Raw genomic sequence first — 26303 nt, forward strand, 5'->3', positions numbered from 1 at the left:
CAAAAACCATAAAGATTCATATAAAATGTCTGCCATATATTTAGTTATGCTCTATTCTTTAAAAAAAAAAAAAGCTTTTCATTCATTCTGATAAGGGTATTCTGTGCTATGTAGGTCAAGATATTTCAGATTCCATATAATTAAAACACTCCTTTACAATAACCCCACCTACTTATAGGGCTGCCTTTGGCACATATTGCAACTCAGGTCTTGGCTTACAGAAGCAAAGATGAACTCAACAGTATTCTGGACTTTAATTTGTATTGCTTTACACATAAATGAAGTTAAAACACTTGGTTATTGTGAAAGTGTAATAACTACGTTTCCCTAGCATTATTAATACTAAAATTTAAAATACTAGGATGGTATAGCAAACTGTATTTCACATTAATATATAAGAGATAAATTCAAGATAGAGAAAGCAGAAACTCTACAACTGAGAAATATACTCCATTAAAACTTGAATCTTCCATTAAAACTTGAATCTTCCTCTATCTTAATTTCTTAGGACTGGAATCAATAAAAATATTATAAAAAGAAATAGGTACAGTTCTATGTTCGACAACATCAATAAAGCTAAGTGTTTAACCTTTCCAACTTAAGTGTTCGTTTACACTTTGGAATTTTTTAAGATTATCATTTTATTTGTGTATATATACATGTGTATAGACCAGAGGGCTTCAGATCCCCTGGAACTGAAGTTAATGATGATGGTTGTAAGCTAACCTGTGTACACTGAGAACTGATCCTCTCCAAGAGCAGTAAGTGCTCTTAACCACTGAGCCATCCCTCCAACCTGTGCTTTAAATTTTTAATTGAATATATACAAAGCACACATCATATGCCAAATACTATTTGCTCTTCTAAGGCTTAACCTATCATCTAGAATTGCACCACTTCTAAGTATTAAGCAGAAAAACAAACAAACACAAAAATCATCAATAATATTGAACATAAGAAAACAGCAACCCCAAGGAAAATCATTTAACCAGCTAATGGCACAGATAAGGATAAACTCTATTCTGGACATTCTGTTGTGTTTTAGTTATTCTTCTCCTGCTTGAAGATTAAAGAGTCAGAACTGAACAATGTTGGCTCACGCCTTTAATCCTAGCACTCAAAAGGCAAAGGCAGGTGGATCTCTGTGACTTCATGGTCAGCCTGGTTTGCAAAGTGAGTTCTAGGACAGCAAAAGCTACATGTAGAAACCTCATTTTGAAAAACAGAACAAAATAAGAGAGAAAGACAGAAAGAAAAGAAGGAAGGACTAGACACTCTGGAGTTGAAAACAGGCAGATCTTTCTGTGTTCCAGGACTGCCTGGTCTATGTAGCTATGAATTCAGGCCAAACAGAGCTGCACTGGTAGACTGTTACAAGAAAATAAACAAATAAAATATATTTACAAGACCATATATAACTTTATAGCAAGGAAGGGTAGAGTGATGTTCACTCATAATCCTAACAGGATGATGAGACAGGAGGACTGTGTATGTTTGAGGTCAGACTTGGGCATATAGTAAGTCCTTGTTACAAAAATGATCAGATGAGGGCTAAGAACATTGTTCAACAGTGGAGAGCACTGTCAGTTCCCACAGAAGACTCAGGTTCTCTTCCTAGCATGCACATGGTAATTCATAACATCTATAATTCCTGTTCCAGGGGGCCTCATGCCTTCTATCCTCTGTGGGTACCAGGCCCATATGTGGTGTACATACATAATACAGGCAGACAAAATACTCAAAAACATAAACTAAAAATTTTATAAATTAACACACACACCCTCAAAGAATACATTGTACAAGATTGAAAATTATCCAGCACTCAGGAGGCAGAGGCAAGCAGATCTCTAAGTTCGAGGCCAGCCTAGTCTACGGTGCAAGTTTCGGGACAGCCAGGGCTATACAGAAATTGACAAGTATAAAAATAGTCTTCTGAAAAGCCAAAAGAAAAATGTCTTCATTCATCCACTGAATGGATACAAATTAAATATCTGGTAAAGGGAATGTTAGGAAAATAAATCAAAACTTTAGCAGAGAGACAAATTTATACAGTCTAATAGATGCAGATTTAGGGTACCAAACTAAAAGACATGTTGGGTAAATATTAACTTAGAGCTTTGCTGGGAATACAGACTTCAGTACCTTTAGGATTTGACTTAGTAACTCACCCTACAGTGGCTTCCTGCTTCTGTACATGATCAGCTCCAGTTTAGTCTGTTCCCTCTACTTTCAGTAGTTTCTCAGCTGACTTGCCCATTTTTACTTGAGTCAAAGGCATTGTTTCCCCTGTGATGTTCTCATTGCAGTCAAGATTTTTGTTATAACATTATGCTGCTTTTTAACGTTGTGGTGAATGTACTCTAATTTAATCTTCACACTGCTATTTTACAGATAACAAAATTAATCTTGGGTGAGGTGGTGTGTCTTGGTCAAAGTACTGCAACTGACAGAAATCAAGACAAAAACTGTACTGTTATCTATAGGTCCTAAAGCAGAGCTCTATTAAGACAAACATGCCTGTTTAATATCTAATGTCTCAGTACTGAGAAGTCTCTTTTAGAGCTTGTATTTTAAGTTAGTTTTCATGTTGAATTAGTCTACAGTCTATTTTAAATTGAAGCTAATAGTGCAACAATAGCAGAAGGCCTAAGAAAACTGTCTAAAACTGTCATTCAGCAGGAATGTGGTTTATTGAAACACTACACAGGAAGTAGACTTCTTCTCTCCGATCTCCATTGATAGGTTAAGAGCCCTTCCCAGCATCCACCTTGAAGAGGCCCCACAGAAAGTGCTATCTATTTCTGTCAAGACTCTAGACACTTTACAGCCTTTGTCTTAAGACACTGCCAACTAATGTTTTATTTTCAGATTTTATTTTCACCAGTTAGGAGACACCTCTCCACTATTTAATACATTTTATCCTTTTGCCTTTAAATATCATGTAAACTGAAACCTAAGCTTCTTTTTGTATTTCATGAATGGCTGTTATCTTTAGATCCTAGAATAATGTAGATGTTTAAATGTTTTATTAAATAAGTAGGATAAACATCAGATAAAGATAGGAAAGACATGGGTACCCAGTGAGAAGGTAATACTATTTAAATTTTATTTGGGGAGATGTTAAGAGGAATGGAGACCGTTCTTGTTATATTACCCAGGCTTGCCTCAAACCTATGACTCCCTGAATGCTGTCCTTATCTACGACAGTAAAGCTTGCGATTTGAAGCTAGGAAAAATCCAAATTAGAATACTAGACCTAGGGTTGGGGTTATAGCTTAGTGGAACATCACCTGCATAGCATGTGAGAGGTACAGAGTTTGATCCTCCAGCACGAAAACAAACAATTAAAAAACCTTACTACACATCATTTATACTATGTACACTGGTTGTACTACTCCTTAATTAGTCAGTCTAGTTATACAGTTTCTGTAAGAGAAAATGATACGATATCTATCTCACAGAGCTACTGTATATTGACTAAGGGCTTTATGTGGATATATATATACAAAAAATTATACACGCAGAATATTATATGCACTCAAATACTAAGGCTTTTTAAAATTCAAAAATATATTAGCTAAAAAATTAAACAATCTAATTTAGACAGCATATTACTAAAACAAAACATACAGACTTCTTAATTGCACATTTGTTGATGGTTGGTCTGTTGCTGTGTATTGTAATGTTAAATACTGGCCCTGGTCACCTCAGGAATGAGAGAATCCCCACTTACATCAAGTAATGCTATGACCTTGCTCTTTAATTTAAAATTATTGGTTGAATAAAGATACTGACAGCCTATAACTGAACAGAAGAGAGGTAGGTGGGGTTTTAGTTCCTGGACTTGGGGTCTGAGAGGGACCTGAGAGGACAGGAGGTAATGTAGAGATGGAAAGAGGAAAAGCCACCATAGAGTAGGTGAGTCATGAAAATATGGCCATGAAGGCTAGGTGTTAAGAGCTGCCTAGATGGAACATTGAAAAAGTGATCGTTTGTATATGCTTGGTCCAGGGAGTAGCACTTGTTGGAATAGATGTGTCACTTCGGGTGTGGGCTTTAAGACCCTCATCCTAGCTGCCTAGAAGCCAGTCTTCTCCTAGCAGCCTTCAGATGAAGATGTAGTTTGTTTTTTGTTTTTTGTTTTTTTCTTCCCCTGAGCTTCCTCTGTAAAGCCCTGGCTGTCCTGGAACTCACTCTATAGACCAGGCTTGCCTCTGCCTCCCAAGTGCTAGGATTAAAGGCATGTGCCACCACTGCTCAGCTTAACTCCCATGGGACTCCTCTAGCTCCATGCCTACCTAGATGCTGCCATACTGCTATCTCAATAATAGACTGAACCTCTGAACCTGTAAGTCAGCTCCTGCCTTGATCATCATGTCTGTTTATGACAGTAAAACCCTAAGACAGCAAGTTATAACTCGGAGTTACTGATGGAGAAGTAGCTTAGAGAGTAGGTACCTGCCCAGCTCTGGTGCATTAAAGGCTTATCAGAAATATAAAGGTTTCCTTTCTTTTATCTGGGAAAACTGAATGATCAAAGGTAAGGTAGAAACCCTCAACTGAGATTAAGTATTTACTATAACACACACTGTAATTTATTTTAATCTAAATAAATATAAAGGAATACCTGGAAGAGAAAATCTTGTTTTTGTACAGTGCAACAGAGTAAAATACAACCTACTTACAGAAAAAAACAATGTCAGGACTTTGGGGGAGGGAACAGTAACAGAGTCCTAGGTTGCTCAGGATGGTCACTAACTCACTTTGTAGCAGAGAATAAATATGACACCCCTAGGATTACAGGTGATGCCTCACTGGGTTTATAAAGTGTTATGGATCAAATCCCAAACTGCATGCACGACACACATGCACGTTATGAATAGTACTACAGCCCCAGGCCTCCCATCTTTATGTAATATATATGACATGAACATTATGTCATGGTGTTTGGTAGACACTAAAAAAAAGATTGTTTTCTTTCACAAGAGTGATAAGCTTCAAACATGTTACCAAGAGCCCCGTGTTGGTAAGCCGAACTCTGGGATATTTCCTTTTCTACATATCTTAATTAAATCAGGCTGGGCATGGTGGTACATGCCTTTAATCCCAGTACTGGGAAGGTAGAGGCAGTTGGATTTTTATGAGTGCAAAGACAATCTTGTCTACATACATAGTGAGCTCTAGGCCAGCCAGTTTACATACATAGTGAGACTATTTCAAAACAAACCCAAAAAGCCAAAAAAGAAAATAAGTAAAAGTAAAAGTAAAAGTAAACTCACCTAAGGTAGAAGTCTTCACTTATGTATCCTTCTACATATTTATTAAAAGTTCAAATTTAGCAGGGAATGTAGGACTCTCTATTATAAAATTTTAAAAAGAAAGGAAGGTAGGAAGGAAGATATCTATGCACTCAAGAGTTTAAAATAGCCGGGTGTGGTGGCGCACACCTTTGATCCCAGCACTTGGGAGGCAGAGGCAGGCGGATTTCTGAGTTCGTGGCCAGCCTGGTCTACAAAGTGAGTTCCAGGACAGCCAGGGCTATACAGAGAAACCCTGTCACGAAAAGCTGAGGGAAAAAAAAAAAGAGTTTTAAATAAAACACTGCTAAGTTCAAAGACAGCCTGGGCTATATCATGACTCTTTGCTTTAAATAAACAAATACAATGAGAGGGGAACAACATCAAATCTCTTTATAAACTTTTTGCCCAGATTCAATGCTATGTGACATTAAATGACAATTTTATGTTCAACTTTACACTTCTACAAAAAACCACAGAAAACAATGCACCTGAGGGGCAGTGAGATGGCTTGGTGGGTAGAAGCATTTGACACTAAGCCTAGTTACCCGAGTTCTATTCCCAAAACCAGGGGAAGAAAATAACCAACTCCCAGGAGTCATCCCTCTCACTTCCACATACATCGTGGTTCCCTCCACACACAAATGAAATGATTTTTTTTTTTTTTTTTAGTTTTCCGAGACAGTTCTCTGTGTCCTGGAACTCACTCTGTAGACCAGGCTGGCCTCGAACACAGAAATCCGCCTGCCTCTGCCTCCCAAGTGCTGGATTAAAGGCGTGCACCATCAAATGATTTTAAAATGTATCTAAGGCTTGCTGAATGAAGACTATTCATTCTCAATCTCTTATAGAGTCCATTAATGTGTTTTGAAATGGAAAGTAGTACTCACAATAGAAATCACTGATACTTTTTGATACAAATTAAATTTTTGTATTGTCTCTAGTTTCTAAAATTAATCTTATCCTTTAACAGTGAGTTTACTTGTGGCCAGGCATGGTGGTACAGGCTTCTAATGTCAGCACTTGGGAGGCAGAGGCAAGTGGATAGTTTGAGGCCAGCCTGGTCTACATAATGAGTTCCAGGACAGCTATGGTACTGCATATGGCTACATAGTAAGACTTTGTCATCAAAACCAACCAAACCCTGACTTCTTAGCTAGGTATGATGACTCATATAATAGACCCAGTTATTCAGAAGGCTTAGGCAGAGGAGTACCTGACTACAGGGTTTGAACTAACATGAATAACATGTCATGATCCCAACTCCCCAAACAAAAATTAACAAAAACTAAAAAGCAACACTTCCAAATATTTTTCTTTTTCGCTCTCATTAAATTTCCACTTTTAAAAACTATCCACCGATGCCAGGAATTGTGCTCATGCCTTTAATCCCAGCATTCAGGAGGCAGAAACAATCAGATCTCTGAGTTTGAAGTCAACCTGGTCTACAACCTGGGCTACACAGAGAAACCCTGTCTTGAAAAAAAAACAAACCAAACAAACAAAAACTATCCACAGACACAGGAGAGATGGATGGCTCAGAGGTTAAGACACTTTCCTAGGTTCAGTTCTGAGCACTCATATGGTTGCCAACACCCATCTGTAACATCTAGTAGAAATCTGATGGCATATTATATTATATCCTATGGATCTATTGGCCTCCATGGTACCAGACACTAGCAAGGTGCGTAGACATACATATAGGCAAAACAACCACATACATATATAATAACAATAATTCTTAAAAAATAAAACAAAAACAAAACTAACCCCATAATGTGCTGGATAGTGGTGGCACACACCTTTAATTTCAGCACCCAGGATGCAGAGGCAGGCAGATCTCTGAATTTGAGGTCAGCCTGGTCTACAGACATTAAGGGCTACACAGAGAAACCCTGTCTCAAACAAAAGCAAGCAACTAACCAAAACCAAACCAAACCAAACCAACCAACCAACCAACCAACCAAAACCAAACCAACCAACCAACCAACCAAAACCAAACCAACCAACCAACCAACCAAAAGAGCAATAGCAAAATTTAAAACCCAAAGTCAATAAAAATGACCATTTCCTTATTCTGAAACTATCACTTTAGCTTTGTTTCCTTCCTGCCTACCATTGCATATTTAGGTTGCTTTCCTTCTGACTGTACTAGACACTCCACCCTCTTCCTATATCCTTTGCTATCTCGTTACACACTAATACTACCATAGACTTATCTTTTCTCTGTGTTCTACATAAGCACTTGTGTTGCAGTTTCTTTCTTTTTTATTCACTTTCAAGTGTCTGATACCCTTCATCTATCCTTCAAAAAAGTCTCTCTCTTTAGAGCACTGGTTCAACGTTCCTAATGCTGTGACCCTTTAAATCAGTTCTTCATGTTATGCTGACCCCAACCATAACATTATTTTCATTGCTACTTCATAACTGTAATTTTGCTACTGTTATGAATCATAATGGAAATATATAAACATGTTTTCAGATGGTCTTAGATGACATGACCCCTGTGAAAGAATCATTTAACCCCCAAAAGGGGTCTTGACCCACAGGTTGAGAACCACTGTTCTAGACTCTCTTAGTTGTTAATTCCTTAGTTACAGAATTTCTAAATATTATGTATGACCCTATAGCTAATCCTTTTCCACCTTCCTCAAAATCCCTGCTAATTTCTGAATGAAAATAGAATGAGGTACGGTGAGATGATTCAGGGGATAAAGGTACTTACTGCCTTACCTGAGTACTTGTGTTGATCTCAGGAACCTACATGGTGGGAGAAGAGAACAGACCCTAAAAACTAGTCCTCTGACCACCCCCAGGCACGCATAAAGTAAGTAGATAGATAGATAGATAGACAGACAGACCGACCGACCCACTGATAGATCAGAGTTGGCTGGAGACATGGCTCAGAACACTGAAGCTATTCACTCACATGGTAGCTTACAACCATTTTTTTTTTAATCATTTTCTTTTTTTTTCTTTTTTTTTAATTTTTAATATTTTTATTACATATTTTCTTCAATTACATTTCCAATGCTATCCCAAAAGTCCCCCATAGCGCCCCCCACTTCCCTACCCACCCATTCCCATTCTTTTGGCCCTGGCATTCCCCTATATTGGGGCATATAAAGTTTGCAAGTCCAATGGGCCTCTCTTTCCATTGATGGCCGACTAGGCCATCTTTCGATACATATGCAGCTAGAGACAAGAGCTCCGGGGTTCTGGTTAGTACATTGTTCCAACAATAGGGTTGCAGATCCCTTTAGCTCCTTGGGTACTTTCTCTAGCTTCTCCATTGGGAGCCCTGTGATACATCCAATAGCTGACTGTGAACATCCCTCCTGTGTTTGCTAGGCCCCGGCATCGTCTCACAAGAGACAGCTATATTTGGGTCCTTTCAGCAAAATCTTGCTAGTGTATGCAATGGTGTCAGCGTTTAGAAGCTGATTATGGGATGGATCCCTGGATACGGCAGTCTCTAAATGGTCCATCCTTTCATCACAGCTACGAACTTTGTCTCTGTAACTCCTTCCCTGGGTGTTTTGTTCCCAATTCTAAGAAGGTGCAGTGTCCACACTTTGGTCTTCATTCTTCTTGAGTTTCATGCGTTTAGCAAATTGTATCTTATATCTTGGGTATCCTAAGTTTTGGGCTAATATCTACTTATCAGTGAATACATATTGTGTGAGTTCTTTTGTGATTGTGTTACTTCACTCAAGATGATGCCCTCCAGGTCCATCCATTTGGCTAGGAATTTCATAAATTCATTCTTTTTAATAGCTGAGTAGTACTCCATTGTGTAAATGTACCATAATTTCTGTATCCATTCCTCTGTTGAGGGACATCTGGGTTCTTTCCAGCTTCTGGCTATTATAAATAGGGCTGCTATGAACATAGTGGAGCATGTGTCCTTTTTACCGGTTGGGACATCTTCTGGATATATGCCCAGGAGAGGTATTGCTGGATCCTCCGGTAGTACTATGTCCAATTTTCTGAGGAACCGCCAGACTGATTTCCAGAGTGGTTGTACAAGCTTGCAATCCCACCAACAATGGAGGAGTGTTCCTCTTTCTCCACATCCTCGCCAGCATCTGCTGTCACCTGAATTTTTGATCTTAGCCATTCTGACTGGTGTGAGGTGGAATCTCAGGGTTGTTTTGATTTGCATTTCCCTGTTGATTAAGGATGTTGAACATTTTTTCAGGTGTTTCTCTGCCATTCAGTATTCCTCAGGTGAGAATTCTTTGTTCAGTTCTGAGCCTTTTTTTTTAATGGGGTTATTTGATTTTCTGGAGTCCACCTTCTTGAGTTCTTTATATATATTGGATATTAGTCCCTTATCTGATTTAGGATAGGTGAAGATCCTTTCCCAATCTGTTGGTGGTTTTTTTGTCTTATTGATGGTGTCTTTAGCCTTGCAGAAGCTTTGTAGTTTCATGAGGTCCCACTTGTCAATTCTCGATCTTACAGCACAAGCCATTACTGTTCTATTCAGGAATTTTTCCCCTGAGCCCATATCTTCAAGGCTTTTCCCCACTTTCTCCTCTATAAGTTTCAGTGTCTCTGGTTTTATGTGAAGTTCCTTGATCCACTTAGACTTGACCTTAGTACAAGGAGATAGGAATGGATCGATTCGCATTCTTCTACATGTTAACAACCAGTTGTGCCAGCACCATTTGTTGAACATGATAAAAGCAATCTACAGCAAACCAGTAGCCAACATCAAAGTAAATGGTGAGAAGCTTGAAGCAATCCCTCTAAAATCAGGGACTAGACAAGGCTGTCCACTTTCTCCATACCTATTCAACATTGTACTTGAAGTCCTAGCCAGAGCAATTCGACAACAAAAGGAGATCAAAGGGATACAAATTGGAAAAGATGAAGTCAAAATATCACTTTTTGCAGATGATATGATAGTATATATAAGTGACCCTAAAAATTCCACCAGGGAACTCCTAAGCCTGATAAACAGCTTCGGTGAAGTAGCTGGATATAAAATTAACTCAAACAAATCAATGGCCTTTCTCTACACAAAGAATAAACAGGCTGAGAAAGAAATTAGGGAAACAACACCCTTCTCAATAGTCACAAATAATATAAAATATCTTGGCGTGACTCTAACTAAGGAAGTGAAAGATCTGTATAATAAAAACTTCAAGTCTCTGAAGAAAGAAATTATAGAAGATCTCAGAAGATGGAAAGATCTCCCATGCTCATGGATTGGCAGGATCAACATTGTAAAAATGGCTATCTTGCCAAAAGCAATCTACAGATTCAATGCAATCCCCATCAAAATTCCAAATCAATTCTTCAATGAATTAGAAAGTGCAATCTGCAAATTCATCTGGAATAACAAAAAACCTAGGATAGCAAAAACTCTTCTCAAGGATAAGAGAACCTCTGGTGGAATCACCATGCCGGACCTAAAGCTCTACTACAGAGCAATTGTGATAAAAACTGCATGGTACTGGTATAGTGACAGACAAATAGACCAATGGAATAGAATTGAAGACCCAGAAATGAACCCACACACCTACGGTCACTTGATCTTCGACAAGGGAGCTAAAAACATCCAGTGGAAGAAAGACAGCATTTTCAACAAATGGTGCTTACAACCATCTTTAACTCCAGTTCCAGGGGATCTGATGCCCTCTTGTGGCCTCTACAGGCATGCAGCATGTACATGATACACAGACATGCATGCAAACAGAACACCAATACACACAATAAAATAATGGCTTTTTGGCATGCTTAATTGTGATGTTTAACAGACACCTTACAGTTTAAGATTACACTTTAACAAATTCTCTAATAAAAACAAAATAAAAAATAAAATGGGCCTGGAGAGATAGCTCAACTGTTACAAACACTAGCTGCTCCCAGCACCCACCTGATAATTCACAACTGTCTGTAACTCCAGTTTTAGAGGATCTGATACCCTCCTTCTAGCTTAGTTGGTGTGTATGTGATACACAGGCATACATGAAGGCAAAACACCCACACACATGAAAATTATTTTAAAAATTAAAAAAAATTAAATAGAAAAGAAAAATAAATGAAACCCAATTTCTTTGAATCACTTAGTCTTCAAAGTCTTGAGCCCAGCTATCATTTTAATCTTACTACACAATCAAATCATACCACACAATCTTCAAAATAAGTCTGTTAACTTTTAGGCTCTAAAGTCTTTGAACACGGTGGTTCTTAAGTGAGAAATGTGTTTCTATTTCCCCAGTGAGCTTTTTCCCCTCCAATAAAATTTAATCACCTAGTTAAGAAGTCAGTCCTTCCATTCTCCTTCTGAAATGTTCATTATTTCATGCTAGTGCTTCTAAGTCTTTTTGTTTGCTTTTATGTCTTAACACAAGAATTATGGTATATACCATATTTACTTTGTAGTCATTTTAGAAGTAAATATCAACTATAAACCACCATGTTACATGTTGGAAATACTATGTTTTATTAATATTATCTTCATATGCTTACTGGAAGTGCTCAGTAAAGCTGAATGGTTGATTTACTGCCCTCCAAATCCATGTATTCCTCATCTATGCATTCAACTGAGGATCGAAAATATATTAAAAAAATTACATGCATACCCAACATGTACTTTCCCCCCACAGAACCTAAAGATACAGCATAACAAAAGAAAAGTATTTACATTGTATCACGTATTCTAAGAAATGAGTTAAAGTATGTGGGATATGCAATGTCCAGATTATATGCAAATGTTATACCATTTTCGCATGAGCAGGGGTCTTTGAGCGACTCTCATACCTTGTAAGATACTAGGGAACAACTACTACATGAGTGTAATTGGTAGAGTATAGTAATAGAAAGACAAGTGACCAATATGCTACACTATATGCAAGTACTTGGAAACATAACTACAGAAAACTAATAAGAAAAAAAAGCCCAAATCCAACAAAAATCTCATGACATATCCAGCCCCAATCGGGCCTTAAAATCCTAGTTCCTTATCTCAGCCTTCAGGGTGCTAGGATTACAGGAATATGCCAACTGCCCCAGCTATTACCCTTGATCATCTCTGACTCTATCAAAACCTCAAATGTCATGGCCAAGATAATTAATCAACACTGAGTCTCAAAATATACCCTGGAATTCCTTTGGACCATACACACTCATCACTTCCTTCTTACTCACCACCATTTTTTGTTGCTCAGTAAGTAAACTGTGTTGTTCAATAAGCAAATGAGTATAGCTTTATGGAATCTTAAGGAGGACATTTAAAACACCTTGCTAAATCTAAAAAAAAAGTAATATATATTAATTACTGAGTGCTAATTTTAGGCCCAATGTAGAACTAAAAAGCACTCAAAAACATTATTGTCAGTGCCACACTAACCTTGTCAGATGAATATTAACTTTGTATGACAGACCAAAGCTAAGACAGGTTGGGTAATCTGCTTTAGTTCACAGAGAAATTATGAAACTTGGTGCAAACCCAGGCACCTAGGTGTTCTGCTCTTTTCGGAGCTGTATCTCACTCCTTGGTATCCCTATCTCCATTCTTTCTGTATTCCAGTTCAGGAACTACAACAGAAAGTAACAAGACAAGACTCAAAAGATGCCATAGCAGGCCAATTCCCACAGGATTTGTATCTTTTAAAGTAAAATAAGTACTGGGAGATGGGTCAGCAGCAAAAGTCACTATTGCCATGACAATTACAGGGATCTGAATTCAGATCCTTACGACCTATTTTAAAGAATAGAAGCCAGGCAATGTGGCATGTGCCCATAACCCCAACACCAGGGTGTGGGTTAAGAATACTGAAGCTCACTGACCAGGTAACTTAACAGATGAGTTTCAGATTCAGCAAGAGAACCTACCTTAAAACATGAATGCAAGAAAGCAAATGAGGACAACCCCCAATGTCCACCTCCAGCTTCCATAGGCACATGTGCACCTCATACCCCACAAAAACCAGTAAGGGTCTATGGTGGGACTCAGTTACAGAGCACTGGCTTGGGTAGTGTGAGGCTTTGGGTTTGATCCTGAACACTAAAACTAAATAAGCAGAGTAATAAGGGAACACATACATTGATTAATCTTAGTTCTTCTTGCACTAGTTTTCACATGCATTTCTCATAGCCTACACCCCCCCCCCCCGAAAAGGAAGGAACAGATCTATTAACTCAATGGAAACCTCTCCCTACCTTTAAAAATATATATTATTTTCCACCACTAATTGCTAAACAATAGGTATGGCGTGGTTTTAACGTCTGACTCTTAACTTAGGGCTGCTGCTTTGAACTGTATTAAGTAAAGTAATAGAATCGTACGAAAGCAAGCCTTCTCATTAATTGCAGCTTAAATTGAAAAACCAAAAAGAACAACAAAAAAAACATTATCTTGAGTATACCTGAAATTAAAAATTAGAAAAGTCAACTTAGCCAAAAGTTACTCTTTAACAAATGATGAGACAAAGTTTTCTTCTAAATGTTCCACAAGTTGCAATCCTTTCTATCATCACAAATACACATGTGCCACACTTCAGCACTTGAGACGTTTAAGTGTCAGGTTCTGTGGCACTAAGTCCATCCACATCACTACCATTTAGGACTTCTCTCATCTCCAGTCTCTTGGATCCACCATTCTATCTTCTGTTACCATGACTGTTGTACCCCTGGGAACCTCTTAGGCAACTGAATTACGCGGAATGTCTACCTTTTTCTAAGTGGATTCTTTCATTACTATAATGTCATTAAAGTTAATCAATGTTGTAGAAGACATGCAATCCTTGTTTTAAGAAAAAGGATTTTGTTTAAAGGCTTAATCACAAGTCTTAAATATAAATTTGTATATCTCAAGTTAAAACTCTGAAAAGTCACAAAACAAGGGGCTAGAGAGAAGGCTCACCAGCTAAGAGTACTTGTTGTTCTTACAGAGGACTTGGTTTTGGATCCAGCACCATATGCTCTCACATCCCCTGGAACTACAGTTCCAAGGAATTTAACAGTCTCTTCTGGCCTCCACAGGGATCAGGCAGGCAATAAAACAATGCCCTTACAAAAATGATTATTTTAAAAAAATGCCTACAGAAAGTCAATTATTTTTTCAAGAGTAATCAAGCCTTGTTTACCTAAAAGTAGCAATGTAATTGGTTAAAAAAAAAAGAGTAAGACTTAAAGTTTGATTTTTTTTCCTTAAAACCTTACACAATGTTGTGATTTTAGTTATGTAACATGAGGGGACTGAATTGTACTATTTTATGAATTATCTAAGAAAGGAGAAAACACCAGACACTTTACAGTACAATATTGAGTAGGTCTATTTTAATCAATGAAGAAACTGAATCTCAAATTTACTGAGTAGCTTTATCTCCAATCACATATAAAATTAAGTATAAGATTTTGGGACATTCATGTCTTTCTGTTCCCACAGTTAATACTCCTCCCACTATACTGAGATATGACAATTTTCTTACCTGTGTTGATTAGCTGAATGCAATAATGCTGATACTGAAGATATGAAAGGCTAAAATGGTGTTCCAATGTCCCTATGGCTACTTCAGGAAACTACATTTTCTTCCCTCTACAATTCTCAATATGCTGGCTTCATACCACTTCTAAGCAGTATCTCTAAAACTAAATATTTAAATTGCTATTTGAAAGCCATTTTCACAATCATTGGAAACAATAGGAAAAGAGCTTAATATTAATCAATTACTAGTGCTTATTGTCAAGGTCATTTTATCCTTCCAAGCTCTGCTAGCAAATTTTTTCATTTTTTTTCTAAACAGATTTAAGCATAATATAATTTACATTAGCATTGTATAAATATAAAAATATAAATGCTGTAAACTAAAGCATTGTTAAGGCCTTTCAAAGTTTTTTTTTTTTTTTTACACTTTTAGGAAATTAGTCAACATAACTCCTCCTTATACATAATTAAGAAAATTAACCTATTACATTTAGAATATCCACCTACTGTACTTGAGATCTGAAACGACTGATTATTAACTCCCCTTTATGGTCTGTGAACTTAATATCAAGCAAACAAGTCATTCAGTAGAAGAAAACTAAATCCTAGGAACAATGTAATATAGTTTCTCTTTTCTGTAACTTGTTTGTTTGATAGAAGCCTGATCAATACTGACAAAGGGATGGAGAACATTAAGGAAGTGTACCAAGTACATGGTAGGATCTCACACTACTTAATTGGCATTTGTGCAAGAAGATACAAAATTCACATATATTTAACTTCTAGTCATGTATTAAATCTATCTGAAAAAAATCTTTCCTTAAAACCAAAACCAGAATACTGTAAACACAGGTCTGGTTAAGTATTACATTTCAAGATTAGACAGAACTCAGCTTTTTACCTGAATATACAGAGGATGCAATAGATAATTCACTACAATAAAGAAATAATTTATACCCAAGATACAATTTGCAAAATACAAGAAAATCAAGAAGAAGGAAGACCAATGCGTGGATACTTCATTCCTCCCTAGAATAGGAAATAAAAGACCCATGAAAGGAGTTACAGAGACAAAGTTTGGAGCTAAGACAAAAGGATGGTCCATCCAGAGACTGCCCCTCCAGGGGGTCCATCCCATAATCAGGCACCAAACACAGACACTATTGCATATGCCAGCAAGATTTTGCTGAAAGGACCCTGATATAGCTGTCTCTTGTGAGGCTATGCCAGTGCCTAGCAAATACAGAAGTGGATGCTCACAGTCATCTATAGGATGGAACACAGGACCCCCAATGGAGGAGCTAGAGAAAGTACCCAAGGAGCTGAAGGGATCTGCAACCATATAGGTAGAACAACAATATGAACTAACCAGTACCCCCAGAGCTCGTGTCTCTAGCTGCATATGTATCAGAAGATGGCCTAGTCGGCCATCTTTGGAAAGAGAGGCCCATTGGTCTTGTAAACTTTATATACCTCAGTACAGGGGAACGCCAGGACTAAGAAGTGGGGGGTGGGTGGGTAGGGGAGTAGGGGTGGGGGTGGGGGTTATGGGGGACTTTCGGGATAGCATTTGAAATGTAAATGAAGAAAATATCTAATAAAAAAATTAAAGGGCGTAGTGGCCCACACCTTTAATCCCAGCACTTGGAGGTAGAGGCAGGCGGATTTCTGAGTTGGAGGCCAGCCTGGTCTACAAAGTGAGTTCCAGGACAGCCAGAGCTACACAGAGAAACCCAGTCTCAAAAAACCAAAAAAAAAAAAAAAAAAAAAAGAAAAAGAAATAATTTTTCTTTTGCAAGTAATCAGAGGTCTAGATAAAAAAAAAAAGTCCAGTGTCACTGAACAGTTCATTAATCAGGATACCTTCAAAGGCACTGAGCTCAAAATATTAAAAACATTGGCCATTTCCATAAATATTGTACATATACTCAACATTTAATCTAACATACTTATTATACTTCTAACATCCTCAGAGTTGAGTTGGGCATAGTAGCTCACCTTTAATCCCAGCTTTTTTTTTTTTTTTTTTTTTTAGTTTTTCGAGACAGGGTTTCTCTGTGTAGCCCTGGCTGGCCTGGAACTCAGAAATTAGCCTGCCTCTGCCCCCTCTCCCCCAACCCCCCCCCCCCCCCCCCCCAGTGCTGGGATTAAAGGCGTGAACCACCACGACCGGCTAATCCCAGCTCTTGAGGAGCAGAGGCAGGTGGATCCCTTTGAGTTCAAGGCTAGCATGGACTATATACTAGATTCCAAGAGCTACATGAGACTGTGAGATCCTATATCAAAAAACAACAGCAACAACAAAACCCCATTCTCAGTCTGCATAATGCAAGATTCATCCTTAGAAGTAGATCAAGACTGTACACTGTAGGCTGTATCTCCCCAAAAGGCTAATGGAAAATGGGAAGAGAATGTTCAAAAACAAATTACTACTAAACTTTGAGTAACATTATGTTAAATTTATCACAGAACTCATAGTTAATATACCATAACAAGCCCAACACAAGCTACCAGTGAGGTGCTGTTTAGTATTTCCAGCAGCAAACAGAAGACTGCACTGGCTACCCCGGCCTAGAAACAGACTACTGGCTTATGATGGAAGTACTGATCTGATAAGGTCTTAATCAGAAATCCCCAACAACTATGCATTGGGCTCTTAGGCAAGTACAGACGTCTAAGTTTGGCAACATAGCCAAACAAAATCTATTTTCACATTGTACTACCAAGGTAATACTATTTATCAACCATCATGAACTTATAAGACAGAATTGGGGTTTTTACTTTTTAGTGACCGAAAGAAGGGATGGGGTACTAGGCGAGGAATCTTCAGAGTATTATGGTAAATATAGATGGAGAAAGGAAACCTCCAGGCCAAACTCTACAAAGTAACATGTTCATGACTTGCACACGTCCATATTTGGCTGGTTTTTGCACATGAAGAGAAACAGGGCTTTTAAGAGTCATCAACAGTGGCTGCAATCTAAGTGTACCCATGCTAATGTTGGTTTGCTTATTTAAAAAAAAACAAAACAAAACAAAAAAACACTAACACTACTAGGAGAGGACGGAAGTGGAGGAAGATGACCAGGTGAAAAACAAAAATCAAGAAAACATTCCTAAGCAGCTTTAGGTGAGGTAGGATTTTCCTTTCAGAAATTTACATGGGTATGTATTCCTTATCTTTGAATTTTCTTTCCTTAGTATCTATGAATAATTGGTTTAAAAAGAGAAAACAATACATACAAAGTGCCCAAAATGATTTAGGTACATGGTTAAAGGACCTGAAGATAAATAATGTTTCAGTTCCAAGAAAGTATTGACTCTTGTCTATTTATTTACTTGATGAAAAAAAGTCTAATGATGTATGACAATCTGGGAAGTTGCAAAGATACTTATGGGCAGCCTATGCCATAACATTAGGACATAAACAATCCCTTGAAAGTGACTTGTTATAACAGTTACTAGGGAATTATCTTTCATAGTAGGCTTTATCTAGCTGGAAATTTACTAAATAAAATGACTTTAAAAGCTCACTTATTTATAAAATATGCCTCTATTGTGGATAATGTGCACAATAAACTTCTCATTATGAAGGAGAAAAGGGAAGAGCCCATGTTTAAGATCATGTTATGCTGCTAATCTCTTGTAAATTGTAAGCAAAATATCATCCCAAAATTCGCAGTTGATAAGTTCCCAAAGATATAGCTTAGTAAGGCCAGTGAGTTAAATGAAAACTGAGTTTAAAAGGTAAAATCAAAGCAAGATTGTACAATGTAGTATGTCTTGGTTGCAGATCACAGAAATGCATCACTAGCCATGTAGACTCACATACACTCATACACACACACTTGATGAAAGTGAAAAATGTACCACAACATAGCAATATGGTAACTTTAATCATGAAACTGATCTGATAGTTTGCATTAAGCATGTAAATTTTATTTATTTTTTGGTGGTTGTTCTTTGAGACAGGGTCTAGCTATGTGGTCCAGGCCAGCCATGAACTCATGATCCTCCTACTTCAGCTGGTGAGCATGGCATGTAAATTAATACGTACATACATACAAATTAATCATTCAAATTTTAATTCAAATTCTGACCTTTAAGGAAGATCATAAATCCTATCCTTTGTTCATTCTCATTTCCTATTTAAGCTTTGGCTAAATCTTCAACATACAATATAAACTATAGTATTATGAATAGATATGGATTAATACAACAGGTCCTTTGCTTTCATTAAAAAGTTATACATGCACTTCTTTGGCACCAGCGCTTTTTTTCCAAAGACTTTTCAGTTTGACAATTTCACTATCATCCATTGTTTCTCTGCCTAAATAAACAAAGTAGCTGGAAGCCCACATACTTACATCACGCTCTATTCACAAGAATGTAAATACAGGTATTGATTTAAATGAAAATAGCAAATACAATGCGAACTCTGTATTGATATTCTTCTGCCCTGATATTCTTCTCCCGTGGTAGAGGGACCATACCCCGCTGACCGTCCCCACCTCATCCTCCAATCTCAAATTCAAGTTGGAGCACAGTTTTTAAAAGGAGCGCTACAAGCATGGTCATGAGTTTAAGTCTGCTTAGGACACTTGCTTCGGAGATAAATGGATCCTTCGGGCACCACAGGTATGAGTATGATTGTAAAAGCAGGTGCAGATCACAAATGTAGGTACTAGTAAAGACAAGGAACCTGACTATCATCAGGGGATGGACAGCGCACCTCTGGCAGGTTGGAGAAAGCCTTTGGACTGATTCACGTAACCCTGAAGGGTGCTGAAAATCAAGACACAAGGCAGGAACAGGCAGGTGTTTCTTTTAGACAGAAAGAGTGCGATGCCAGAGGAGACACTTTAAACGCAGGTGGAGAGAATGAGGTAGAAAATACCAGTTAAGAGAAAGCAGAGAGACGCTGAAAGTCTTTCAAATTAGGCGCAGCCAGGGAAGCCAGCCCGAGGCCCAAGGCAACATCAGTCACATACACACCGACACAGTGGGCAACTGGAGAAACTGAGGCAGAGGACAACGGCAGGTCTCCAAACAAGACCAAGACAAAAACACAAGAGTGAAGAGAAACCGGCTTTGTAGGGAGGGGAGAGATCGCGCACAAGGGAGCAGCAGTAGCAAGGCTTGGAGACAGACACCCACCCAGACAGGGGGAACCGGTTTGGGCAGGGGTTCCTGGGGGTGGGGGGGTGGAAGGGTAGGGCCCGCGCGTGCGCCGTCTGCCCTCCGTGGCCGCTCCCCCACACCCAATCTCCGCTCCCCTCAGGGCTCGGCCGGTCAAGAGAGCCCCCCGCAATCCCCGGCCTGACCCCGCCCGGCGGGGAGAGAAGGCAGCCGGATTCTAACTGGGGCGGCGGGAGGATCCCCGCCTCCGGGAAAAGGAGAACAGGGTGAGAGGAGGGGAACGGCGACTGTACCGGACCTGCTGCCGCCGAGCGCCGTCAGGGAGGCTCCGCCGCCTGGGCCTCCCTGCCGCCCAGCCCCCTGCTCACGTGAAGTGGCTCCTTCCGCCCTCCGGCCCGCCCCCCGCCCCACTTCATAGGCCCCGCGTTCTCCCGCGAGGCGGAGTTTCCTTCCCGCAGCCCCACCCGGGCTCGGAGCCTGCCCCAGGATCCGCGCCTGCGCGCAGGGCTGAGCCTCAGCTAACACAACGACTGCGGCGGAGCGGTAGCTGGAGGACCAGGAGGCATCTCTCTCTGTGTCCACCTTTCTGAAGGAAGCCCTGTTTGCCAGGCAGCACTTAACGCCGACTCAACTCCCCCAACATTTACTGAGGCGCACAGAACCAAGGATTGTGATAGTTTATTTTATAAAAACATGTCTCTCAGTTTAGCTTTACCTCAAACTTGCGAAGATGTGACCGAACTCCATCTACAAATCAAACTTCAGACTCCATACAGTGACCGGGTTTCAGATACTGAGGAAAACTAGGAACGAATATGGTTGTTTCAGACTGTGACTCGAGGATGAGGATTTTATTTGAAAAGGTATTACAAGTTGAATACAAAGCAACAGCAACAAAGCGAAGTTTAAAGGTCCTGTCTGGGGCCGGGCGGTGGTGGCACAGGCCGGTGGTGGAGCAGGCCTTTAATACCAGCATGTTGGGAAGCAGAGGCATGCAGATTTATGAGTTCGAGGCCAGCCTGGTATACAGAGTGAGCGCCAGGACAGCCAGGGCTATACAGGAAAATCCTGTCTCGAAAATGCCAAAAATAAATAAATTAATAAATAATAAAATAAAGAAAGTCCTGTCCGGAATGAACACACAATGTAGCTGAGAACAAAACAGTGCAAGCTTTGTTGTTACTGAACCTAACATTTCATGCATTTACCCCGCAGCTAAACCCCAGACTTATTTTTAATTTTGAGGCAGGGTCTTCTGTCTGCCTTGAACTCACTTTGTATAGCATGCAAGCCTACATCCTCAAGTCTTGAGACCCTGAGTAGCTAGGATCACAGGTCTTTGCCGCTAGGCCAGGCACTGCTGCTACACAAGATATTACTAGACTGGTATGTTTTTTTTTTTTGTTTTTGGTTTTTCGAGACAGGGTTTCTCTGTATAGCCCAGGCTGTCCTGGAACTCACTTTGTAGACCAGGCTGGCTTCGAACTCAGAAATCCACCAGGCTCTGCCTCCCAAGTGCTGGGATTAAAGGCGTGCACCACCACGCCCCGTTTAGACTGGTATGTTATTTAGGAGATGGAGGGAGGAGGATCTAGAGTTTGAGGCTAGCCTAAGTTACATGAGGCTACAAGTCACAAGACTTAGTAATTTATACTTCTAAAGCCGTTTATTCTTTTTTCGTTTGTTTGTTTTTTGTTTTTGGAGACAGGGTTTCTCTGTGTAGCCCTGGCTGTCCTGGAACTCACTCTGTAGACCAGGCTGGCCTCGAACTCAGAAATCCGCCTGCCTCCGCTTCCCGTGTGCTGGGATTAAAGGCGTGCACCACCACGCCCGGCTGGCTTATTCTTTATTTGAACGTGGTACACTCTTTTCCTAGTGAGTCATTTACAATGTGAACCAGGAAAGCAATTAAAAAGAAGAAAACCTTTGCTGCTACAATTACCCTTTGTGTCTTGTTCTTCACAAAACACTTAGACTCCAGTGGGACAAGAATGATGCTTCCTTTTCCTTATACATGGGTGCATTTTTAAGTATACAAATAATATGAGAACGAAACTATAATCTCGTGCACTCCTAGCAAAATGTTTACTAGTTTGGTGGTCAACTTCCATGTATTTCTTGATTGATAAGTATAGTCAAAGTACATGTGTAAATTAAGTTTTCTTAAATAAAGCTATTATGTAATTAAAATGTTTGGAGAAAAAAATTAAAAAATAGAAACAAGTTAAAACAAATTAGGAATGTCACATTTCACCACCAATGCTAACATTTCAGTTTACAAGATCAATTTAATAATCCGATGTCTTTTTTTGACACAAGGCCTCACTGTAACTCAGGCTAGCTGCAAACTCTTGATCCTCCTGCCTCCATCTCCCAAATGCTGGAATAACATTCCAGTATAGTAGTATCATTTTTTAATTAATGACACCTACCTTTCTTCTGATTACTAGATTTAATTAATTGACCATCAGTTGCATCTAGTTATGTCTTTTAAGTGTTTTTAAAATGTGCAATTTGAAAAATGAATGGCTCTTTGCAGATAACTAAAAAAATGAAAGTAAAAAAATCCCTGGATTTGAGTATGGCTTCAAAAAGTCTGCACTAAGTTACTGAGTTTGTCTTCTAAACCCTGTATTTTTGCAAACTAGAAGCTGTATCAGAAGGTTCATTGAGTGTCACCTAGGCTGTTGTGCTAGACTTGTTTCCTGATACTAGATAACAATGCAATTTAGCACATAGTATCACTTATTGCACAGAGCATGGGATGCTGATTTAGTAAGGATGCTGTTTAGACGCTTCTTTTTTTCTCTCTGTATCTCATGTCTATCCAGCTAACCTCAAATTCAATTTAGCAGAGGATGATCTTGGGCCTCTGATCCTATTAACTCTACCTGCCAATGCTTGGGATTACAGGCATACACCCATACACCCAGTGTGATACATGGTGCGTGGTATCAACAGAGGGTGTTTTGCCTGCTAGGCAAGCACTCTACCACCTGGCTAACTTCTCAGCTCCTGCAGAGTCTTTGTATTGTTGCTCTTTTGAGACAGGGACACCATGTAACCAGAGTCCCTTTAAAATATAGACTTTAGTCTATTTTGGTGCCTACGAATGCCATTAAGTAACTTATTCACAGAAAACTAATTTGGGGTTTTTAAATATGCTTAGTTTTAACCAGCAGGTGGCTTTGAAACCTTATATTGTATGAGTACAGTGTATATGTAGAATTTGGGGCTGTTATGAGGTACAAGCCAGAACACTAAGATCTCTGAATGCTAAAAAAGAGGGAAATGCAGCTCTATCTATAGACAGAAAGGTGCCTTTTGCAGGGGCAGCAACAATATCATATTTGGGGTTTTCAAGAGAAAACTCTGGTAATACTAGTGGGCAAAACAGGAGGTAAGTAAAGTCTGGAGGCTGTTTAAGATCGAAAAAGGTAAATATAAGGAAGAAGGAACTACGGTATTTAACATACACCCCATCCAAACTTTCAAGCTTCCTGATTACTTTCTGTTGCTTGCTCAAATATGCCTTAGAAGTGCTCCAATCATTTTTGTGTGCACGGAGCATATATATGTGTACAAGAGTGTGTGTGTATATATATATATGAGACATGTGCTGTGGAGGACAGAGGACATAATATGTTGTTACTCAGGTACTGTGCACCTTTTTGAAACAGGGTCTCTCATTGTCCTGGTGTTCCCTGATGAGGATTCACTGTCTGGCTATCAAACTATAGGAATCCAGCAGATGCTATCTCCTCATCACTGGGAATCCAGGCATTCACTGTAAGGCTTGGCTTATTTGTGTAGGGATTGAACTTGGGTCCTTCTGCTTGTACACCAAACTCTTGAACAACTGGTGTGCCATCTACCCAACCCCATCAATGGGGGTTACTTTACTTCCATTGCTGTACTTTTCAAAGCCACAATTTTATCTTGGTTCCTTTTCATAATTTCTTTCTCTTTCATGATATTCTTATTTTGTTCATATAACTGCTTTCTTGATTTCATTCATGACTCCCAATTTTCTGAGTAACCACAACATAGTTGTTTTAAAGTCTTTGTCAAATGTGACTAAAAAATGCATGGGTCATTGGGTTTGATCAACACCAACACTTCATATTATTTTTAGATAATATTTCTTGGGGACAATTTGTGGACTTATGTTTTCCCCCTTTGGAATTGGCCATAACTTACTGTTTCTTTATAGGCTTCATGCTTTCTATATATTTATAAGGAAAAATGTATTTACTTTTATTTTTATGTGTTTTGCTTTTTGCCTGCATGAATGTTAAATGCACCACATGTGTGTCTGGTGCCTGCAGGGGCAAGAAGGAGGAGTCAGATCTCCTGAAACTAGAGTGTCCCAGTGAGAAAGCACCATGACCAAAGCAACTTGGGAAGGAAAGGGTTTATTTAGCTTACGCTTCCACATCACTGTACATCATTGAAGAAAGTCAGGACAGGAATTCAAACAGGGCAGGTGCCTGGAGTTAGGAGCTGATGCAGAGGCCAGAAGATATATGCTGCTTACTGACTTGTTTCCCATAGCTTGCTCAGCCTGCTTTCTTATAGAACCCACGAGCACCAGCCCAGGGGTAGCCCCACCCACCTCGGACCAGGTCCTCCGATATCAATCTTTAATTAAGAAAATGCCCTACAGACTTGCTTACAGCACCATCTTTTTTTTCTTTAATTATTTTTAAGTATATGAGTGGTCTATCTGCATGTACATCTGCATGCCAGAAAAGGGCATCAGATCTCATGGTTGTGAGCCACCATGTGGTTGCTTGGGAATTGAACTCTGGACCTCTGGAAGAACAGCCAGTGCTCTTAACCGTTGAACCATCTCTCCAGCCCCGTATAGTGTAATCTTATGGAGGCATCATTTTCTCAATTGAGGCTCCCTTCTTTCCAGTCTCTGTAGCTTGTGTCAAGTTGACATGAAATCATCACACAGAGTTATAGATGGTTGTATAAGGTACTATGTGCTGGGACCTGAACCTGGGCCCTCTCCTAGAGCAGCAAGTGCTCTTAAATTAACCATTGGGCAATCTCTCCAGCCCTGTTTTTTTTTTGTTTGTTTTGTTTTAAAAGACAGGATCTCACTATGTAACCTTGGCTGTCCTGGAAGTCTGTCATGGAGACCATGCTGCCAGATCTGCCTGCCTCTATCTCCCAAATCCTGGGATTAAAGGTGTGTAACACCACTCCCCGGCCTGCCTTGTGATATTTGAATATACTAAAAACTAAGACATTTGAGTCATATGTGGTTGTTATAGAAAGTCAAAGCCTCCTTCATCCTCATCCAGTTTTTATGTATATGGGTGGTAAGTCAGTCTGTGTGCTTAGTGACCCCCCATAGATCTTTGTTTCCAAATAGAGTAAAAAGGAAACAACATAGATGCTATTCCCTTAAAATTCCTAAAAGTTCTGTCAAAATATAGAGTTAAACAATGGTAGCTAGACTGTGTTTATACCTCAGTGACTAAAGCAAGCAAGGGGCATGCATAGACAAGGCCCTGGGCCAGTCCCCAACACTGAAAATAAAAAACTAGAAGAGTATTCATTTTCTGGCTGCTCTGGTCCGTCACATCCTGGTGGTCATGATACACTGAAAATTCTGAAACCAAGATAAGTCTTTCCAAAATAAAGCAAACAATTAGAATATTATATGTTCAATGATGGGTAGAATAGACATATGGAAGAAAAGTAAAGTGGGGAATTGAACATCACAAAAAAAACCCAACTATATTTAACATACATGTATGGACTATTCCATACAGTAACCACAGAATACACATTCTTTTTAAGCACTTATGAGAGTTACCAGAAGAGACAACATGCTAGTCCACAAAACAAGCCTCAATGTATTTTAAGTCCACATAAAGAGTCTTCTCAACATAACAAGATGAAGTTATAAATCAAGAAGAAACTTCACAAACATGTAGAAAAAAAAACAAAACAAACAATGGGTGAGAGGAAAAAAAAAGCCAAAGGCAATTATAAACTACCCAGAAATAAATATACCATACATACTAAAGTTTATAAGCTGTTGCTATGACAATCATCAGAGGGAAATTTAGTTGTAAGTCTACAGTTTAAAAAATACTTCAGAGGTGGGTGTGGTGGAGTAGAAGGTGCATATTTGTAATCCCAGTACTGGACAAATAGAGACAGGAGGGTTACTAATTCAAGGCTAAGCTCTAGCTAAATATTAAGATTAAGGCCAATCTGGACTAGACCTTGTTTCAAAATTCAAAAACACAATAAAAGAAACAAACCAACAATAACAAAACACTCAGATCAATAACCTAAAGCTTATACTTGAAGGATATACAAAATGTGTATGAGTGTGTATATTTGCATATACACGCACATATACATACAAGCAAGCTAGGCATGGTGGTGAATGGCTTTAA

The 26303-nt window shown here is 39.1% G+C and overlaps 1 protein-coding gene across 3 annotated transcripts in view; it reads right to left on the bottom strand.

Annotated features, from left to right (window-relative positions):
• Rabgap1 (RAB GTPase activating protein 1) overlaps positions 1-26303 on the bottom strand; it is a 124214-nt gene that overhangs the window by 94976 nt on the left and 2935 nt on the right. The window contains exon 1 of one of the 3 annotated variants that reach the window (XM_021155633.3): positions 20177-20252. The exons of the other annotated variants lie outside the window; for them this stretch is intronic. The gene's annotated coding sequence lies outside the window, so the exon portion shown is untranslated. Of the gene's footprint in view, positions 1-20176; positions 20253-26303 lie in introns of those variants that run through there. 3 annotated transcript variants of the gene reach the window in all.

Source organism: Mus caroli, unplaced genomic scaffold, assembly GCF_978045245.1.
Source record: "Mus caroli unplaced genomic scaffold, Mus_caroli_1 scaffold_2, whole genome shotgun sequence".
Taxonomy (NCBI): Eukaryota; Metazoa; Chordata; class Mammalia; order Rodentia; family Muridae; genus Mus; species Mus caroli.